Below are 17,122 nucleotides of genomic sequence, written 5' to 3'. Positions count from 1 at the left end.
CAATTGGCGGGAGTTGAGGGTATGTGGCAACTCCCTGTAATTTTCACTTAATTTTTTATTATTAACCTAAACCGCTTTTTATTTTTTTTAAGGCTATTAATTTCTTCTTAAGTTAAAAAAATCCGGAGGGGAAGCCCTGGACCATTCCCAGCTCCCTGAGATGCTGTAGATGTTGGGTCTAGGGATCTCAGTAGTGTAATTTCTCAAGCACATTTATTGTCAGCATGAGACCTCTTGGGATACTAGTCCCTATTTTTACTCTTCCTTCATTTCTAAATCTAGAACCAAGTCAGAAATGACTAAGATGAAGTCAGATCTACCCCCTCATGGGCAGACATCCAAACCTGCTCTTCCTTGCACTTGCAGGCTGTCAACTCTGCCACTGCAGAGACCATGCCTGCTTCCTCTGTGCCTAGCAGAGGGCCTGACTCCCACCAGGCCCCCACGTGTGGGGAACCGAACTACTCTCAAATTCATCCTGTGCTCCTCACGTCACAGATGCAACAGGCTAGGGTTAGGGTATGTGAGGGCGTGATGGTGTGTGGAGTTTTCTCTGAATACAACAACGGAGAGTGCTGAGCAGAGAAGTGACCTCGCCTGGCTCCTCTTTTGCAAGCTGACACTGACTTTTCTATGAAGGATAGACTATGGGCAGGGAGGTCAGGGGTGAGTGAGGCAGGGAGAACACTTAGGAAGATATCCCAACAGACAAGGTAAGCAAATGTTGATGGAAGACAAGGATGGTGTGAAGTTGCAGGATTCTAAATACATCTGAGAAGCAAAGCCAAGATCATTTGCCAACTTATAGTGGAGTATGAGAGAAAGAACAGAGTCAAAGGGGACGTTCAAGTTTGGGGCCTAACCAGTAGAATGCAATGTGCTGAATCAGGGAAGAGGCAAAGGAGAGGCTGGGTGGAAGCTGTTTCCTCAGTGACCAGGTCTGAGGACTGGTATAGACGGTACACCTGGGCTGGGGCCTTGCCCCATTGTGGACTCCTCACTTTCACCATCTTCTCATTCCCTCATCACTATATAGCCTTGAGCCAGTGGGGTTCTATGGGGTTCCATGGGGTTCAGTGCATCATCTACCTACTCATCTTCCCAGCTGCCCAATCCAGCAAGAACACTTCTTCCAATCTGTTTTTCTTTCCTTTCTTATTAACAGCCACCTTCTGTGACCGTTCACAGTGCATTTTGTGTGCTGTATATGCAGTATCTTGCTGCCTTTTTGCAACCACTTTAAGAACCTAGGTTTTCAGAGTTTAGGTGACTAGCCCAGCAACTGGCAAAGTCAGGTACAAACCTGAGCCTGTCTGGTCCCAAAGCTCATCCTTAAACAGGATGCCACTCAGTCTCCAACCTGGAAGTGGCCCCAGAAACACTGCTGCCTCCTGCAAATATCATCTTTCTTCTGCACCTCTGTCTAATACGATTCACTCCAAGCCTCTGTTCTCTCAGGTGGGGTCCCCCTGACACTCCTCAGACTCCTCTGTTCCTTCCTCTCTCAGGATCTTCTTGACATGAAATCTTTTCTTCTCTCAACTCCTGCTAGATCCTGAGACCTTCACTGTCTTTTCCCACAAGAGAGGGAAAAGCAGCTTGTCTGGCAACAGGACCTAACTGCCTTCAGTTCAGGCCCCTACTCTTAGAAAACAAATACACTCATATGTAGAATCTATTTTAAAAAAAGGTACAAATGAACTTATTTACAAAACAGAAGTAGAGTCACAGACACAGAAAACACATTTATGGTTACCAGGGGATAAGGGGGAAAGGGGGAAATTGGGAGACTGGGATTGATACATGTACACTATATACAAAGCGGGCTTCCCTGGTGGCTCAGATGGTAAGGAATCCGCCTGCAGTAGAGGAGTTCCAGGATCTATCTCTGGGTCAGAAAGAGTCCCTGGAGAAGGGAATGACTACCCACTGCAATATTCTTGCCTGGAGAATCCCATGGACACAGAAGCATGGTGCGCTACAGTCCACAGGGTCGCAAAGAGTTGGATGCAACTGAGCGACTAAGCATATATATAAAAGATACTTAATAAGAACCTACTATATAGCACAGGGAACTCTTACTCAATACTTTGTAATGGCCAACATGGGAAAAGAATTAATTCACTTTGCTAAGTCACTTCAGTCGTGTCCGACTCTGTGTGACCCCATAGACGGCAGCCCACCAGGCTCCCCCGTCCCAGGGATTCTCTAGGCAAGAACACTGGAGTGGGTTGCCATTTCCTTCTCCAATGGATGAAAGTGAAAAGTGAAAGTGAAGTCGCTCAGTCGTGTCCGACTCTCAGCGACCCCATGGATTGCAGCCTACCAGGCTCCTCCGCCATGGGATTTTCCAGGCAAGAGTACTGGAGTGGGGTGCCATTAACTAATACAATACTGCAAATCAACTTTGAAAATTGTGTTGAAAGTGTTAGTTGCTCAGTCATGTCCAATTCTTTGTGAACCCAGGGGCTTTGTGACTCCATGATCACCAGCCAGTCCATGGAATTCTCCAGGAAAGAATACTGGAGTCGGTTGCCATTCCCTTCTCCAGGGGATGTTCCTGATCCAGGGATCAAACTCAGGTCTCCTGCATTGCAGGCTGATTCTTTACCGTCTAAGCCACCAGGGAAGTCCACTATGCTAAATCAACTATACTCCAATAAAAAATAAAAGAAAACAAAACAAAACAAACATAGCCACAGAAGCAGACACAGCCCTTGGCCCAGACTCTGACCTCTGCCTGTGCCCTCAAGTGTCTTTTCTCTTAACTCATCTTGGGTGAGCATAGATGCCAGAGGCTTTTAGGTGAGTAGAACCTTCTGCATCAAAAGCGTTCCTTTGTGCATTTCTCTGCATCCTTATAGAGCCCCGAGAAGGCACCTTGTAAGGATGAGGTAATAAAGGCTCAGAGTTCCCACGATTTCCTCTTGGTTATCCAACTAGTTGGTCACATAATTATATCTTAAACCCAGGTGTCCTGAACCCCATCCCCGCACCTCCCCATACACACACACACACATAAAGCCAGAACATCCTGGCTTCAGATTTTCCACATTTGTTACAGAAAAACAAGGAACCGAGGGCAACTGCAGGCTCATCACAGGCAAATCTCCCAGCTCTCTGAAGCCAGTAGGGAGAGTCAGTTTCACTCTGCAGGTAACAGCCTGTAGAATTCTTTCTGCTGACTGCTCTGTGAGTATTTGCCTGGCAGGTACCATCTCCTGTCAGTTACCTGTCTGTTAAAGTTGCTACTTCCTTCCCCAGGGTATTTTTCTGCACAAGCTGCCACTTCTGACCACGAAAAGTATCTGCTGGGCAAAACTCCTTTCCCCCTTCACCCCACCGAGGCCCAGAGGGCCTACTTGATCAGACTTGCAGAGATCCGAGGAGCCCGTGGATTCAGCTGGCACCTGCAGTGGAAGCAGAGACTCAGACAGCCAGTTCAGATAATGTCCCAGAGGGAGAAAAGCCGGGAGACACATTCCAAGAAGAGACCCAAGAGAGCAGCAGCTTTCAGCACTGCCTGAGGAGCTGGACATCAGCTGGGTCTCAGGACCCGGCTCCCCTCATGCCTTGACTGCTGCGAAGCCAGTTGGGACCTTCCATTTGTGGCCCCAGTTTTCAATTCCTGTCTCTTAAGGCAAGTCTCACAAAGGCCGCCACCTGCCCCTTGCACTTTGTTAGCTACAAAAGAAACAGTTTTCCCAAGCTAAGAGAGCTCTGCTTAGAGAGAGTGATTGTCTGGATACTTTTTTTTTTTTCCTTCTCAAACCTTGAGTTTTGGAGTTAGCAGCCCAGCCGTGCAATCTTGGCTCTGCCAGTTACCAGCTGTGAGACTGCAACAGGTCTCTACAGTCATTTAGGCTTCAGCTCCCTTATCTGCCGAGTAGGATCATGCTGCCCATCTTCACAGGACTGCTGGGGGTTGCGGGACAGTGCTCACAGGACTCAGCACAGCACCCTGGTGCGCAGCAGGTCTCACTAAATGGCAGGTCTTGTTCTCCACATCACCAGAAGGAGGATGGAGGCAGGCAAGGCTGCCTCTTTGGCTCTGGGATCTGCCAGTCTCAGCCTGCCCTTGGGGTCCATAGATGATTCCCCGAATGGGGAATGTTTCTTCTCTCTTGCCCTGAAGGAAGGGCGCCTGCTGCTCACGTATGCTCGCCCTCTTAAGGGAGCATCTCCACAAGTACGCAACGCTTTGTTTGTAAAATCAGGGGAACAAAGATGAACTCCATCACAATACTGCCTTCAGCAACCTGTTCCGTTCTTTTCATCCACACTCAAGACCTCTGTGGTGTCTCAGTGACAGGGAATTGGCTGCCAACCTTCTTGTTCCCCGTTGGGTAGGAGAGCTGAGCTCCCCACCCCTACTCTCTTCCATTGTTGAAGACCACCCAGTGAAACATGCTGGCAAGCTGCCACCGTCCAGGCAGGCGAAAGCCGGGCCTGATTACCCAGCCCGCGCCTCTGGAACAGAAGCCTACAGAACACAAGGCACCTGACTGTGGGGCTTTCACCTGGCGCTGATGCGGTCGTCACGACGATGAGACCACCAACGCCGTCCAGGAAGAGCTGCAGGTGACTGCTTGGCAGGCCTGTGCAATGGAAGAGCCATTAGACTCTACCTCTTGGCTGTAACACAGCGGATTTTTATGTAACTTGTTCACTACAAAACATCTATTCATAATGACAGAAGTAAACAGTCATGAATTTCCATCACTCAATGGTCTCACTTGCAAAAGCAGGTACTGTGTTGACTGACTACATGACGAAATCCTCCTCACGTGAGCACAGGTGTGTAAAACAGTACACGCTCCCGTCACACTTCTGTGGGATGATAGTCATCAGACTGAAAAGTGGGGGAGATGCTTTGTGAAGTAATTAAGAGCAACTTCTGCTTTCACAGAAAAGTAATAAACTCAGAACCCCCAAATTTTCCTCTCCAATTAACTGTGACCCACACCTAATAAACCTGCTGGGATTGTAATGTTAGGTAAGTTCAGGCTAGTAAACCCACTTGGCTGGGACTATTCTGGAAAAATATTGGCAGGCCAGGAAAAGTGAGGGAGTTGTCCCTTTAAGAGTCCAATTTCAGCCAGGCCTGGGCAAGGGAACCTCCAAGGTCGGCTGGTTCCACACACCCTCCTCCTCTTACCTGGAGCTCCCATCCTGTCTAAGCTACCTCTTAGCAGTCAAGGAGGGTCCTGGGCAAATGGAGAGCCCAGGAACTTATCTGTGTCCCTAAAATAAACATCTCCTCACTTCCTACTCTGGGAATGACTTTGGAACTAAGCAAAGCTACCCTAGACAGTAGAACAAAGGGCAAACAAAACTGAAAAGTGAAAAGATGAATTCAGGCACATGTTTCTGCTAAAATCTGCACATTCACAGCTAAAATCTGATGGGATGAGAAAGAAAAGACAATCATGTGTTTCTCCTTTGCCCCCTGAAAGCTATCAGTCACTGCTTTTAGAACATGGTCAAAGACTCACATTTCTGAGATTCTGTATTCAATGCAGAGATTCCAGTTTTTAACTTTACTAAAATTAAAAAAAAAAAAAACAACTCCGAACTTGAAATATCCTGTCTTGAGAATTCTTCAAAAAAAAAAAAAGAATTCTTCAGCCTATTATCCTCTGAGGAAAAGTACATTTGCAGGAAGGATGTTTCAGTCCTGCCAGCCCCACCTTGACTTCTAGGACAGCCTGAGATACTAGCTCTCCCCACTCAAGAAGCCTTGCTTCACGATCCAGCCCAAGAACTTTCACACTGGAGTCTGCATTGCTGTGCCTGCATGTCCCTTCCCTGCAGTCATGGAATTCTGGAAGGTGCGGGCTCTGGTATTAGTCCGGGCATTCAATAAAAAACGTGTTGAAAGGATGAAGGCTACAACCGACACACGAGTCATCACCCTCATCTTGTCCACTGCTGTGTCCAAACTCAGTTTGGAGGCGCAGAAGCGTTTCTTTGCCGTATTTTCTGCTGCTCAGCTCCTTTTAGATGATTTTTTAAAAAATTCAACCCATATTATGTACTTTCCTGTTATTAACCAGGAGAAGTAGTTGAGACTTTTCTCAACATTTTCTCTGGCAAGCAAGGTAAGTTGATTGTGAATCACTGGCTCTCATCTTTCTCCTGTGATTTCAAAACTCTTACTGCCCAATAACTCTGTCCCAAACATCAAAGACCTTCTTTGAAGATAAGGCCAAATTCTCCATTAGGAAAAGACAAACTATTTCCTAACTTAATTTTAGAAGATGGAATAAAGATGGAAGATGGAACGACATGGAATCCCTCTAGGTTTTGTGAGCTAAACACTGCCCGGTACACCAGACCAGAAGGCATTTGCTGTAATACCATTGGTAGATGCATGAACACAGGGCTTTCCTCATCCACACCCAAGCAGGACTTTTCCACAGCAGTGTGACTCCAAATCCATAGTAAATGGTTTACATCCAACAGGTTGAACAGAATTTGGCTCAGGAAAGGAGAGTCCACTTGGTCACCCGAGGGAAAAGAAGCTCTGACTACAAGAGTATCTGAGCTGAACCAACCTGTTTTGTCAAGATTCCACTGAAAACTGGACCCTTCCAATACTGAAAGATGAGAAACAGTCTATCCTCACGTGGCAACACAAACTATGAAAATATGACTGACCCAAGCAGCCAGACATATTAGACTGTGGGCAGAAAAGCTCACCTGCTTCTTCTATTTCATCGCTGATAGCCTCGGACAGTGTGAATGTTGACAAGCCTTCATGGGTCATGGGTTTCAGGAAGTTTGTTCTGCGCCTGAGGAAAAAGAAAGTGTCTCAAACAAAATAAACAAACACTTTGAAAGTATTTGCTTTTTATAAGGTGCATTGCTATAAACCAGACTAATTCCTTATTAATCCATTTTACAAATAAGAACACAGAGAAAAGGCAGTTTTTTCTAAATCATAGGCTTCCTTACATCTCCAGGTACCTGGCCCTTTGCTAGAAATGGAATAAACAATGGATGAAGAACAAGGATTACATTGAAAGCAGTCATTGATCTTACAAAACCATTACCGTTTTCACCAATATTTACCAAATATCTGTTAAGAACACACTATGAGCAGCCCTCATACAAAGTAAGGTGGGCTAACGGGGAAGGGGTTGGGGGTGGAAGGGCAGCAGGTGAGGAATGACCCCCACACACAGCAAAATCAAGGGTCATCTCACAGATGGGTCAGGCTGGAGTAGAAGGGTTCTATCAAGGTAATCATCATGAGACACAGCCACATGTGACAGGGCTAAGAAATTTAGATTGTAAACTTAGAGTGATGATTTGTTTATGGGACTGATGAAGGATGGGTGGTGGCGGGTGGTGGCAGGGGGTGGGCATGCAGGGGCATTGGGTAGACAGTGGGGAGTCCAGCCATATGTCAGCACAACTGTCCAGGGCATGCAGAAGCATGGTGGTAGCAGGAAAGGAAAAGACGGTGGGATGGAAGGATAAAGGGAAGGGCAGGAGAGACGGGCAAGCTTAGGGAGGAGCTGACAGTAGTGATGGAGACACAGGAATCGATCGGTTCGGTGGATGGAGTCAGCGTGAATAGAGTCCACAGCACAGCCAGGGCTCCCATCCAAGTTTCCTAATCCTCAGGGCAGTGCCACTTGAGATGGATCCTTTAAGCCTTACTTCCTGATTCCACCTCCCCTTCTCTACCCATTTCCAACCCTGAGGGCTCCAAGGAGGCTAGAGCCCAATTTATGAAGGCTTTTTGTAAACATGGATTTCTAGATTAAAAACAAACACCATCTTCCATCACACCCTCCAGCCCCAAACATTTGATTCAGCCTCATAAATGAAAATATTACATGTAAAGGCTCCATGTGGGAGCACTTTCAGCATTTAGCTTGTTCCCAGCAATAGCAAAGGGGACATACCTGTTCTCTACGAGCCTTTGGTCAAAAGTATAGAGACACTTCAGGCCTGTCTGACTACAGAGTCTACACTTTTATTGCAGCTATGTGAAAAGTCTGTATGCACATGGATGAACAGAAACAGTTGTGTTATAGTACAGGCATATGAGTAATTTTAAAACACATTTTATTATTAGTAGATGCTTGTACAATAAATAAAAATGGGGGGGTAGTATTTTGGAGAACCATCCTTTGACTAAGAAAGCCTATTCAGGGACAAACAAGCTCCCAGTCTGGGTGGGGTCTGATATACTAGAAACGCCTGCTAAATGGCTTGCTGAATCAAAGCATGGAGATGACAAGAAGTTCCATATGTTAAAGTAAATACATTTTAAAAACTGTAATGAATCACTTGCATTTCTCTCCCTCCCCAATTCCCATTCCTACGCCCACCTTATTTTCCTAGATAGCAAGGAGGCTTGGAATTTGGAGGAAAGAAAGCAAACTCCCAATGTACAATATCTCCTGGTGCCAGGTTAATACTTTCTTACTCAGAGGTCAGAAAATACTGGAAGCAATTATCTGGTACACTTGGATCCTCTTCAGCTTCTTCCCACTTGGTTAAAAGATACGGAAGAAAAAACTCTTATTTCTTAACCATCCTGGGGACTTTGTCAAAAGCTGAACTCAGATCCCCAGGGTCCCATGGAAGACTATGACCACCAGGTTCACGTCTTACCATCCCAGCTTATACCCTGGGGATCCCTGGCAAAGTCCACTGAATTATTCCACGAGTTAAATCTCTTACTCCTTCTTAGGGTATGGAAACCACAGGTAAGCTGCTGAAGAGAACTAGAAGCCCAAACATTTGAAAGAGCATTTCAAAGAAAGGAAAATTTCTGGACCCATTTGGAGGAGGGTAAAGAATATAAATTACCCTCTTAACACAAGTTGACCAACCAATCAACAGCTAAGCAGGGTGCTCTCTGTTCCCCCCTTTCCCATCCCAGCTGTGGTCAAGGAACCAACTATCCTGGCTTCTATCAACTTCCTCTCCCCAGTAAAGCCAACGCTGTGGCTTGGGCGATTTCTCCTGAGAAAATGTGTCTTGTAATGTTACTCTTCTGAGATCTCTTAACAGAGGATGAACAAGACAGTGTCTCAACCCTCAGCTTTTATAGGTGTAGACGGCTTCCAGCTTTTTAAAGAGCCAAGCTCTGAGCAATAAGTGTGGGCAGGAAATGTCAGCAAAGCAGCAACTCCTACTTCTTTCATTTTCCATACACTCACTCAAACACTCATGCCGCAGGAAAACCGTAACTCCAGTGCTGTTCCCCCACCTCCCCCCATCTCCGTCCCAGGGACCCCAAGGTGCTTCAGGATTACCATGGAAACCTTCTGGGTTTCAATTATGAAACCATTAAAAAGTACCAATTATAAGACCTCAGAAACGTTCCTGGGAAACCTGTTACACACCTCAAAATGGTCAAACTCTTGCCTCAGATTCACTTTGAGTTCAGAAAACAGGTCACAGATGTTTGGGAGCCTGAGCCCCCACCTTAGTCCAAGGAGACTGTTTCATGCTGCCCTTGAGAAAATGAAGACTGATTTATTGGCTATATCCAAAGGGATGACAAACCATGACAGGGCAAGGCTGCCTGCAGGCCCAATTGTGGAATAAATCAGAAATGTGTGTGCATTCAAGAATTTTGAAAATTTCATTCATTCACCGGCCAATGTTCGCCAAGTTCTGGGTAACAAAGATCTAGGTGATGAATGTGAGCTGGGTACAGGGCACCTGGAGGTGGCACAAGGGCCTGAAACCAAAACATACTTTTCACTCAGTTCATTCAAAGAGGTAACTCCGGGTCAAAAACTTATTGGAACCCATCTGAGCTTGCTGAGAAGGGATGGGGGAGCGGCAGAATACCCCACCACACCCAGAAAGTGCCTGTTTAGGATTGCTGGTGTGTGGTTTGGGTATTCTTAGCTCTACTGCCACATCTCTGGAGGCACACAACCTTCCAAGCAACCCTGCCACTGTAACCCCATCCCCAAAACAAAACCAAGCAAACAAATCCCCAGGGCTCCTTAATCTCCTCCAGTTCTCTCCCCACCCCCCAACCCCCAATTCTCCTACCATCTGGAAGAGCAAACGAACACTGGCATCCTGAAAGTTAAGCAGAGCCTTCAAAAATCCAGGAGAAAATTATTCTTGGGTTTCCTGCCCTTCCCCACAGCCCCTTCCCACTTGTTCCAAGGGATCATTTCCCCACCTCTCACAGTTACACAAACAAACCCCCGCAAGAGCACAACCCCAGGAGGACGTTGTACTAGAAAACACACATACACACACACACACATTTGACCGCACGCTGCTCCAAGCCCACAGACACCTCTGAACACCCCCACTTCAGCCTCACCCCTTCCACCTTTCCAGCGGGGTATGTTTTCCTGGCGCTGTTTTACTCCCAGTCCGTTCAGTCTATCTAAAAAAAAAAAAATTTTTTTTTAAACGCCAAGACGGTAAACTCCGACCCCACTAAGAGGCCAAAGGGGCGTGCGATAGTTTTGTGTATTTGCAGGCTTCATGTGGGCTTCTCCCCACGGCCCTGCTGCGCTCTGAGCCTGGAACTGGTGTCAACCTTCGGGGGAAGTTTGGGAGGCTGTCCCGGCCCTTCTCCCACAAGGGAAGCTTCCGGGAATGATCAGCCAGACCGTGCCCGCAGGGAACGAGACGCAGCGCTCCCGGGCCCGGAGACGGCAGCCCGGCACCCCGCAGCCAGCCTGGGCCGCAGCCCCCCGCCGGAGCCCGCGGGCAGAGCGCTCGGACCGCTCCCGCCGCCGGCGCGTCCCCATCAGCCACCCGCCGGCGCTTCCTCGGCATCGCTCGGCCTGCGGCCGCCAACCCGCCCCCTCCCCTCCCCAAACCAACAAACACAACTTTTTATGAAAAGAAAACAAACTTCAGCGACGTGACTCACCTCTGGTGCAGCCGGCTCCTAGGAAGGGCGAGCCGGGGCCCGGGGGCCAGCGCCGTGGGCGCGGAGAGAGCCACACAGCCCGGGGCCGCAAGGACACACAACCCGCTCAGTGACACCCAGGGACACACAAAACAGGAGGACGGCCGCAGTGGGAGCAACAAAGGAGCCTCGGACGGAGAAGTTGCCGGCCGGAGACGGGGGGGGCGCGTGCGGGCGCGTGTGGCTGCGGCGGGCGTGAGTGTGAGTGTGTGCGCGCGTGTGTGAGTGTACGCTCGCGGCAGCTGACACGGGCGGGCCGGAGCTCAGGGTCCCCGCGGCAGGGAGCTGCGGCCGCGGCGGTGGCAGCAGGAGGACAAGGCAGGGAACGCCGCGCCCTGCGCACCCCGTCCCTCCATATGGAAGAAGCTTTTTTGGATGACTGAACTCGCAAACAATTCCTTCTTTTGCTTCTCCTGCCTAGGAGCCTCCCATTACCGCGCGCGGGGGAGGGGGAGCAGAGGAGGCGGGGAGGAGGGGAGGAGCAAAGTGGAGCCAAGAAAGTCTTGGAAAGGAAGCTGGAAGAAAAAAAGTCTCCCCAAACTCACTTTTTCTCCTAATACTCATTTTCTTTCTGTTGCGCCTGAATCCCGTGCTTTCCCCCAACTTCTCTTTCTTTCCCATGCCAAAAGCAAAGTCTTCTAACTTTCTCCCACACCCACGGCTCCCCTGAACCCCCACTTTCTCTTTAGCTTCACCTCAGACCCTAGCTCGCCTACACTATCCTCTCCCCTCGCCTGTCTCTTCTCCCCAGGTCTTTTTATGATACCCATCCCCGCCCTTCTTAATGGTCTCCTTCATTCTGCAAACAAACGATTGCATAAATCATTAAAAGTAGACTTTGTTATTAAATGCTCCCCTACCCTCTACCCCCAAATGGGGCAGCAGCTGTCAAGAAAATTATAAGGAAACCGAAGCCCCAGTGCTACCTCCCTTGACCTACCCGGTGGGTCGGGGGAGAGAGAGTTTGCCGCGTCCTCGGTTTACAGCGCCCTGCCCTGCCCTCCATTCATCATCCCAGGGTGGAAGCTTGAGGAAAAGGATGAGAGAGCTGAGGTCAGGGAGGGGGAGCGGCTGCAGAGGAGTTGGTTACCTCCTTGTGTGCGTGTGTTAAGCCCTCCCTTTAGTGTTGGGCAGATAACACTCAGAGTATCAGCTCTCAAACTTGAGCTACATCAGAACCCCCTGTAGGCTTATTGAAACCTTGCTGAGCCCTGCAGTATTTCTGAGGTGGCAGGGTCTGGGGTGGGCCCAAGAATTTGCACTTCTATTAAGTTCTCAGGTGATGCTGATGCTGTGGGTCCTGGGCCACATTTTAAAAACGACTTTTGCAGGGTATTGAGGAGTAAAATATGCTTTGAGTTGGGGCAAATGGGGTCTTCTTAATCTGTAAGGGATGGAACAGAGATCGTGAAGGGTCATCCAGTTCATACCCTTACACTGCAGTTAGAGGAAACCGAAACCCAGAGGGGTTAAGGCAGACATTTGTTCAAAGTGAACCTGGAGTTTGTGCCAAGGTGGGAAGAAAGCTGTTCTGAAAGTTGGTCAGGCAGGCCTCGAGTGGGGCGAGTGAAAGTGCTGCAGCCTGTGTGGCAGGAGCACTGCCCCCCCCCCCCCCCCCCCCCCCCCGCCAAGCAGGGGTCACCGTGTGACTCTGAGACAGTCACCCGACCTTTCTGACTTTGGTTTTGTCCTCTTTAGTTTCTCATCTGCAAAAATTCACTTTACATTGAATATATGATTTTAATTGAACCTGAATCAAAAAGGGTTTAAAAGGGTAACATAAATATCTTTTAATCAATACATTGTACTATCTTTTTTTCTCATGCTTTTGGAAAATTCAGGCATGAGCCAGTTTCTTTATTGATGTATCTGGTATGTTCAGCCCCATGTGCCTGGATTCTTGGGTCTGTCCCCAGGGGAAAGTGGATAAGGGGGATGATCCATTTTCAACAAGGTGCAAAAGACTATGAACTCCTTCTTTGAACTATGTACCTGTATTCTTCCCTCTCCTTTCTTCTCCAGTTCCCCACCCTCCCCACCTAATCACCATTCTCCCCCTAATATTCTCCAAGACATATTTTTGTCTCCACTCAATAACCATACTAGCTTCTACCTTATCCTCTTCTGCTGCTGCTGCTGCTGTTAAGTCGCTTTAGTCGTGTCCGATTCTGTGCAACCCCATAGACGGTAGCCCACTAGGCTCCCCCGTCCCTGGGATTCTCCAGGCAAGAACACTGGAGTGGGTTGTCATTTCCTTCTCCAAGGCATGAAAGTGAAAAGTGAAAGCGAAGTCGCTCAGTCGTGCCCGACTCTTAGCGACCCCATGGACTGCAGCCTACCAGGCTCCTCCGTCCATGGGATTTTCCAGGCAAGAGTACTGGAGTGGGGTGCCATTGCCTTCTGCATTATCCTCTTCTAGGGTTCAGGATTACAAAGCTTGGGGGCCATCCTGGGCCATTCTCCAAGGAAATGGGCCAGCCAGCCTTCCACTGCAGTGAAAGCACTCTGTCTCCCCAGAGCCTCAAGCAGAGTACTGAGTTGTCTGCTTTTCAAAGATGACTCCAAGTACAACTCCTACTGACAAGTGAGATACCAACGCATGGAACTCTTACACTGATTCTTCCATATTTCTTCATATACTATTCAAAATGTCTCTTACCCCTTCCCATTGTCTTCTTCTGAAGACTTTCTCCTAGGACTCTTGATTCTCTCCATTCTGGCCTTTGGGTATCCCCTGAACTCTGAGTCAACCACTCAGAGCACAACAGAAAATAAAGAAGCTTGAAGTCCTTACCAAAATTATTTAACCAAGAGAAAGACCCATGGCCTGTACTTCTCTCCATCCCAGACAGCTCATGCAGCTGCTCCTCTTTCCCATAGAGTTCAGACAGAATGCAGATCACACCCTAACTGAGTAGGCTTAATTCTGCAGGGGCACTAAGCACACTGTTGGCACCTCACATGTGTTTATTATTTTTATGGCTCTTTGTATTAACATAATTGTGTTTATTATTATTATTCCCGTAAGAAACTCTCTCTCTCCCTTTGCCTGGAGCAAGTTCCTTGCCTAATTCTCCCCTCCCCACTCTATCAGTTTCCTTATCCCTGCCCTCCCTACTCCACTCTAACCCCCTTCCCACCCCCTACCCCCAACCATCTCAAGACAGAGTGTGGGCTTGCGATCAGGTGCTCTCTGCTACTCTTGATTTTGTTCGTGGTGATTTCCCTCTGGCATTTTACTCCTTGGGGGATTCCTGGGCCTTAATCAAGGAGGAAGAATTAAGTGAGGAAGTGATCATCATTTTGGGGGTGGGCAGGCAGAGGCTGTAGGTCACCATTTAAGATCACTATATAAGTCACCATATCACTAAGTGTGCAGAGTGAGCTGGAAGGAATCACAGTGAGTGACATTAAGAGAGGATGCTCCCTCCTTAGTGTATTGCAGGCTCTCCATTTGTATCATGAACGGAAAGAGCGCCTAGGTGGTGAAGGATATCTGGGAAGGATTGTGCTGAGAAAATTACTAACATGCAGGCAAAGAGAAGGATTTGATCATTTATCCTCTGTTTTAATATAAATCTGCTTTCCTGATTATAAAATGTGTTCACTGAAGAAAATTTAGAAAATACAGAACAGCACAAAGAAGGGAGAAAGTACCTTAATTCCACTACCCACAGGTAATACTGTAACAGGGTGTTTTTTCTACTCATTATTCTCTTGTTTTTGTCTTTCATCATACAAATCCATACTTCAATTTCGCTGAGTACATGATTCTAACTGATTATAACTGGAAGATGTTTAAAAGGGCAGTATAAATGGATACACAGTATAAGGGAATATTTCATGCAAGGATGGTCACAATAAAGGACAGAAACAGTAAGGATGTAAGAGAAGCAGAAGCAATTAAGAAGAGGTGGCAAGAATACACAGAAGAACGATACAAAAAAAAGTCTTAATGACATGATAACCACAATGGTGTGGTCACTCACCTAGAGGCAGACATCCTGGAGTGTGAAGTCAAGTGGGCCTTAGGAAGCATTACTATGAACAAAAAGCTAGTGGAGGTGATGTAATTCCAGCTGAGCTATTTAAAATCCTAAAATATGATGCAGTTAAAGTGTTGCACTCAATATGCCAGCAAATTTGGAAAACTCAGCAGTGGTCACAGGACTGGAAAACGTGTTTTTATTCCAATCCCCAAGAATGTTCAAATTACCAAACAAGTAGACACATTTTGCATGTTAGCAAGGTAATGCTCAAAATCCTTCAAGTTAGGCTTCAGCAGTACGTGAACCAAGAACTTCCAGATGTACAAGCTGGGTTTAGAAAAGGCAGAGGAACCAGAGATTAAATTGTCAACATTTATTGGATCATAGAGAAAGCAAAGGAATTCCAGAAAAACATCTACTTCTGCTTCATTGACTATGCTAAAGCCTTTGACTTCGTGAATCACAGCAAGCTGTGGAAAATTCTTAAAGAGATGGGAATACCAGACCACCTTACCTGTCTCCTGAGAAGCCTGTATGCAGGTCAAGAAGCAACAGTTAGAACCTTACACGGAACAACTGACTGGTTCAAAATTGGGGAAGGAGTACAATAAGGTTGTATATTGTCACCCTGTTTATTTAACTTCTATGCCAAGTACATCATGCGAAATGCCAGGCTGGATGAACCACAAGCTGGAACCAAGATTTCCAGGAGAAATATCAATAACCTCAGATATGCAGATGATACCATTCTAATGGCAGAAAGTGAAGAGGAACTAAAGAGCCTCTTGATGAGGGTAAAAGAAGAGAATGAAAAAGCTGGCTTAAAATTCAACATTCAAAAAACAAAGATCATGGCATCCAGTGCCATCACTTCATGGCAAATAGAATAGGAAAAATTGGAAGCCGTGATAGATTTTATTTTCTTGGGCTCCAAAATCACTACAGACAGTGACTGCAGCCATGAAATTTAAAGACGCTTGTTCCTTGGAAGAAGAGCTATGACAAACCTAGACAGCGTATTAAAAAGCAAAGACATCACTTTGCTGACAAAGGTCCATATAGTAAAATCTATGGTTTTTCCAGTAGTCATGTATGAATGTGAGAGTTGAACCATAAAGAAGACTGAGCACCAATGAATTGATGCTTTTGAATTGTGGTGCTAGAGAAGACTCCTGAGAGTCCCTTGGACAGCAAGGAGATCAGACTAGTCAATCCTAAAGGAAATCAACCCTGAATATTCATTGGAAGGACTGATGCTGAAGCTCTAATATTTTAGCCACCTGATACAAAGAGTCAACTCATTGGAAAAGACCCTGATGCTGGGAAAGGCAAAAGGAGAAGAGGATGGCAGAGGATGAGATGGTTAGATAGCATCACTGACTCAATGGACATAAATGTGAGCAAACTCTGGGAGACAGGGAAGGACAGGGAAGCCTGGCATGCTACAGTCCACAGGCTTGCAAAGAGTTGGACATGACCGAATGACTAAACAACAACAATAAATTTATACCTTTATTTAGTATATTGTGTTCTTTTCTTATGCTTTGGTAATTTAGGGGTCAGTTTCTTCACTATACATTTGGTACTTTCATATTTTGTAAAACCATGTTTACTATATACACAAGTTGTGATCCTCCTTTTCAAACTTAACATTCAAATGTGATTATTTTTCCCAAGTCATTAAATCATCTCCAAAGTTCAACTTAAATATCTGTGTGCCATTCAAAGAGAGGTTACTTATTCAACCATCCTCCTAATGTCATATTTTTAGGTTATTTCTATTTTTATTATGATCATGCACCACAGCTGAATAAACATCTTATTATAAATCTTCATTAATAATTCTGATTATTAAAGGTGAATTTCTATGAGTAGAAATTTTGGACCGACAGAACATTTTAAAGGCTTTTGGTTGGTATTGCAAAACACTCCTCTCTTGACTCCAATATATATTTTCATCTCTCAGATTTCCACAACAATGAGATCATCAAATACGAGGCTCCAAGTGGAGAGTTGATTGAATTATCCAGTTTGGATGACTGTACAGACTAGATAAAGAAAACAATTGCCAAATATTCAGTACAGTGGAGACAGTGCTCAAGTGGGAAGAGTAAAACAATAATTTCTTACTATGTGAGCTCAATTATATTTATGATCTTATTTAATCTTACCAATAACTCTCAAAGAAATAAGCTAACATTTACTGAGCACTTACCTC

The 17,122-nt window shown here is 46.4% G+C and overlaps 1 protein-coding gene across 9 annotated transcripts in view; it reads right to left on the bottom strand.

Moving 5' to 3' along the window:
• BOC (BOC cell adhesion associated, oncogene regulated) overlaps positions 1-11,934 on the bottom strand; it is a 78,250-nt gene extending 66,316 nt beyond the window's left edge. For 3 of the 9 annotated variants that reach the window (XM_027520997.1, XM_027521600.1, XM_027521278.1), the window contains exons 1-3: positions 10,877-11,398; positions 10,316-10,381; positions 6,703-6,794 (exon numbers count right to left, since the gene is read on the bottom strand). The gene's annotated coding sequence lies outside the window, so the exon portion shown is untranslated. Of the gene's footprint in view, positions 1-3,232; positions 3,411-4,520; positions 4,599-6,702; positions 6,795-10,315; positions 10,382-10,876; positions 11,399-11,460; positions 11,667-11,855 lie in introns of those variants that run through there. The other 6 variants (XM_027521199.1, XM_027521357.1, XM_027521158.1 and 3 more) reach the window with 6 other exon arrangements.
• Positions 11,935-17,122: the final 5,188 nt, after the last annotated feature.

Source organism: Bos indicus x Bos taurus, chromosome 1 (genome assembly GCF_003369695.1).
Source record: "Bos indicus x Bos taurus breed Angus x Brahman F1 hybrid chromosome 1, Bos_hybrid_MaternalHap_v2.0, whole genome shotgun sequence".
Classification (NCBI taxonomy): Eukaryota; Metazoa; Chordata; class Mammalia; order Artiodactyla; family Bovidae; genus Bos; species Bos indicus x Bos taurus.
The sequence above is the reverse complement of the archived record's forward strand: the minus strand, read 5'-3'. Positions and strand labels throughout refer to the sequence as shown.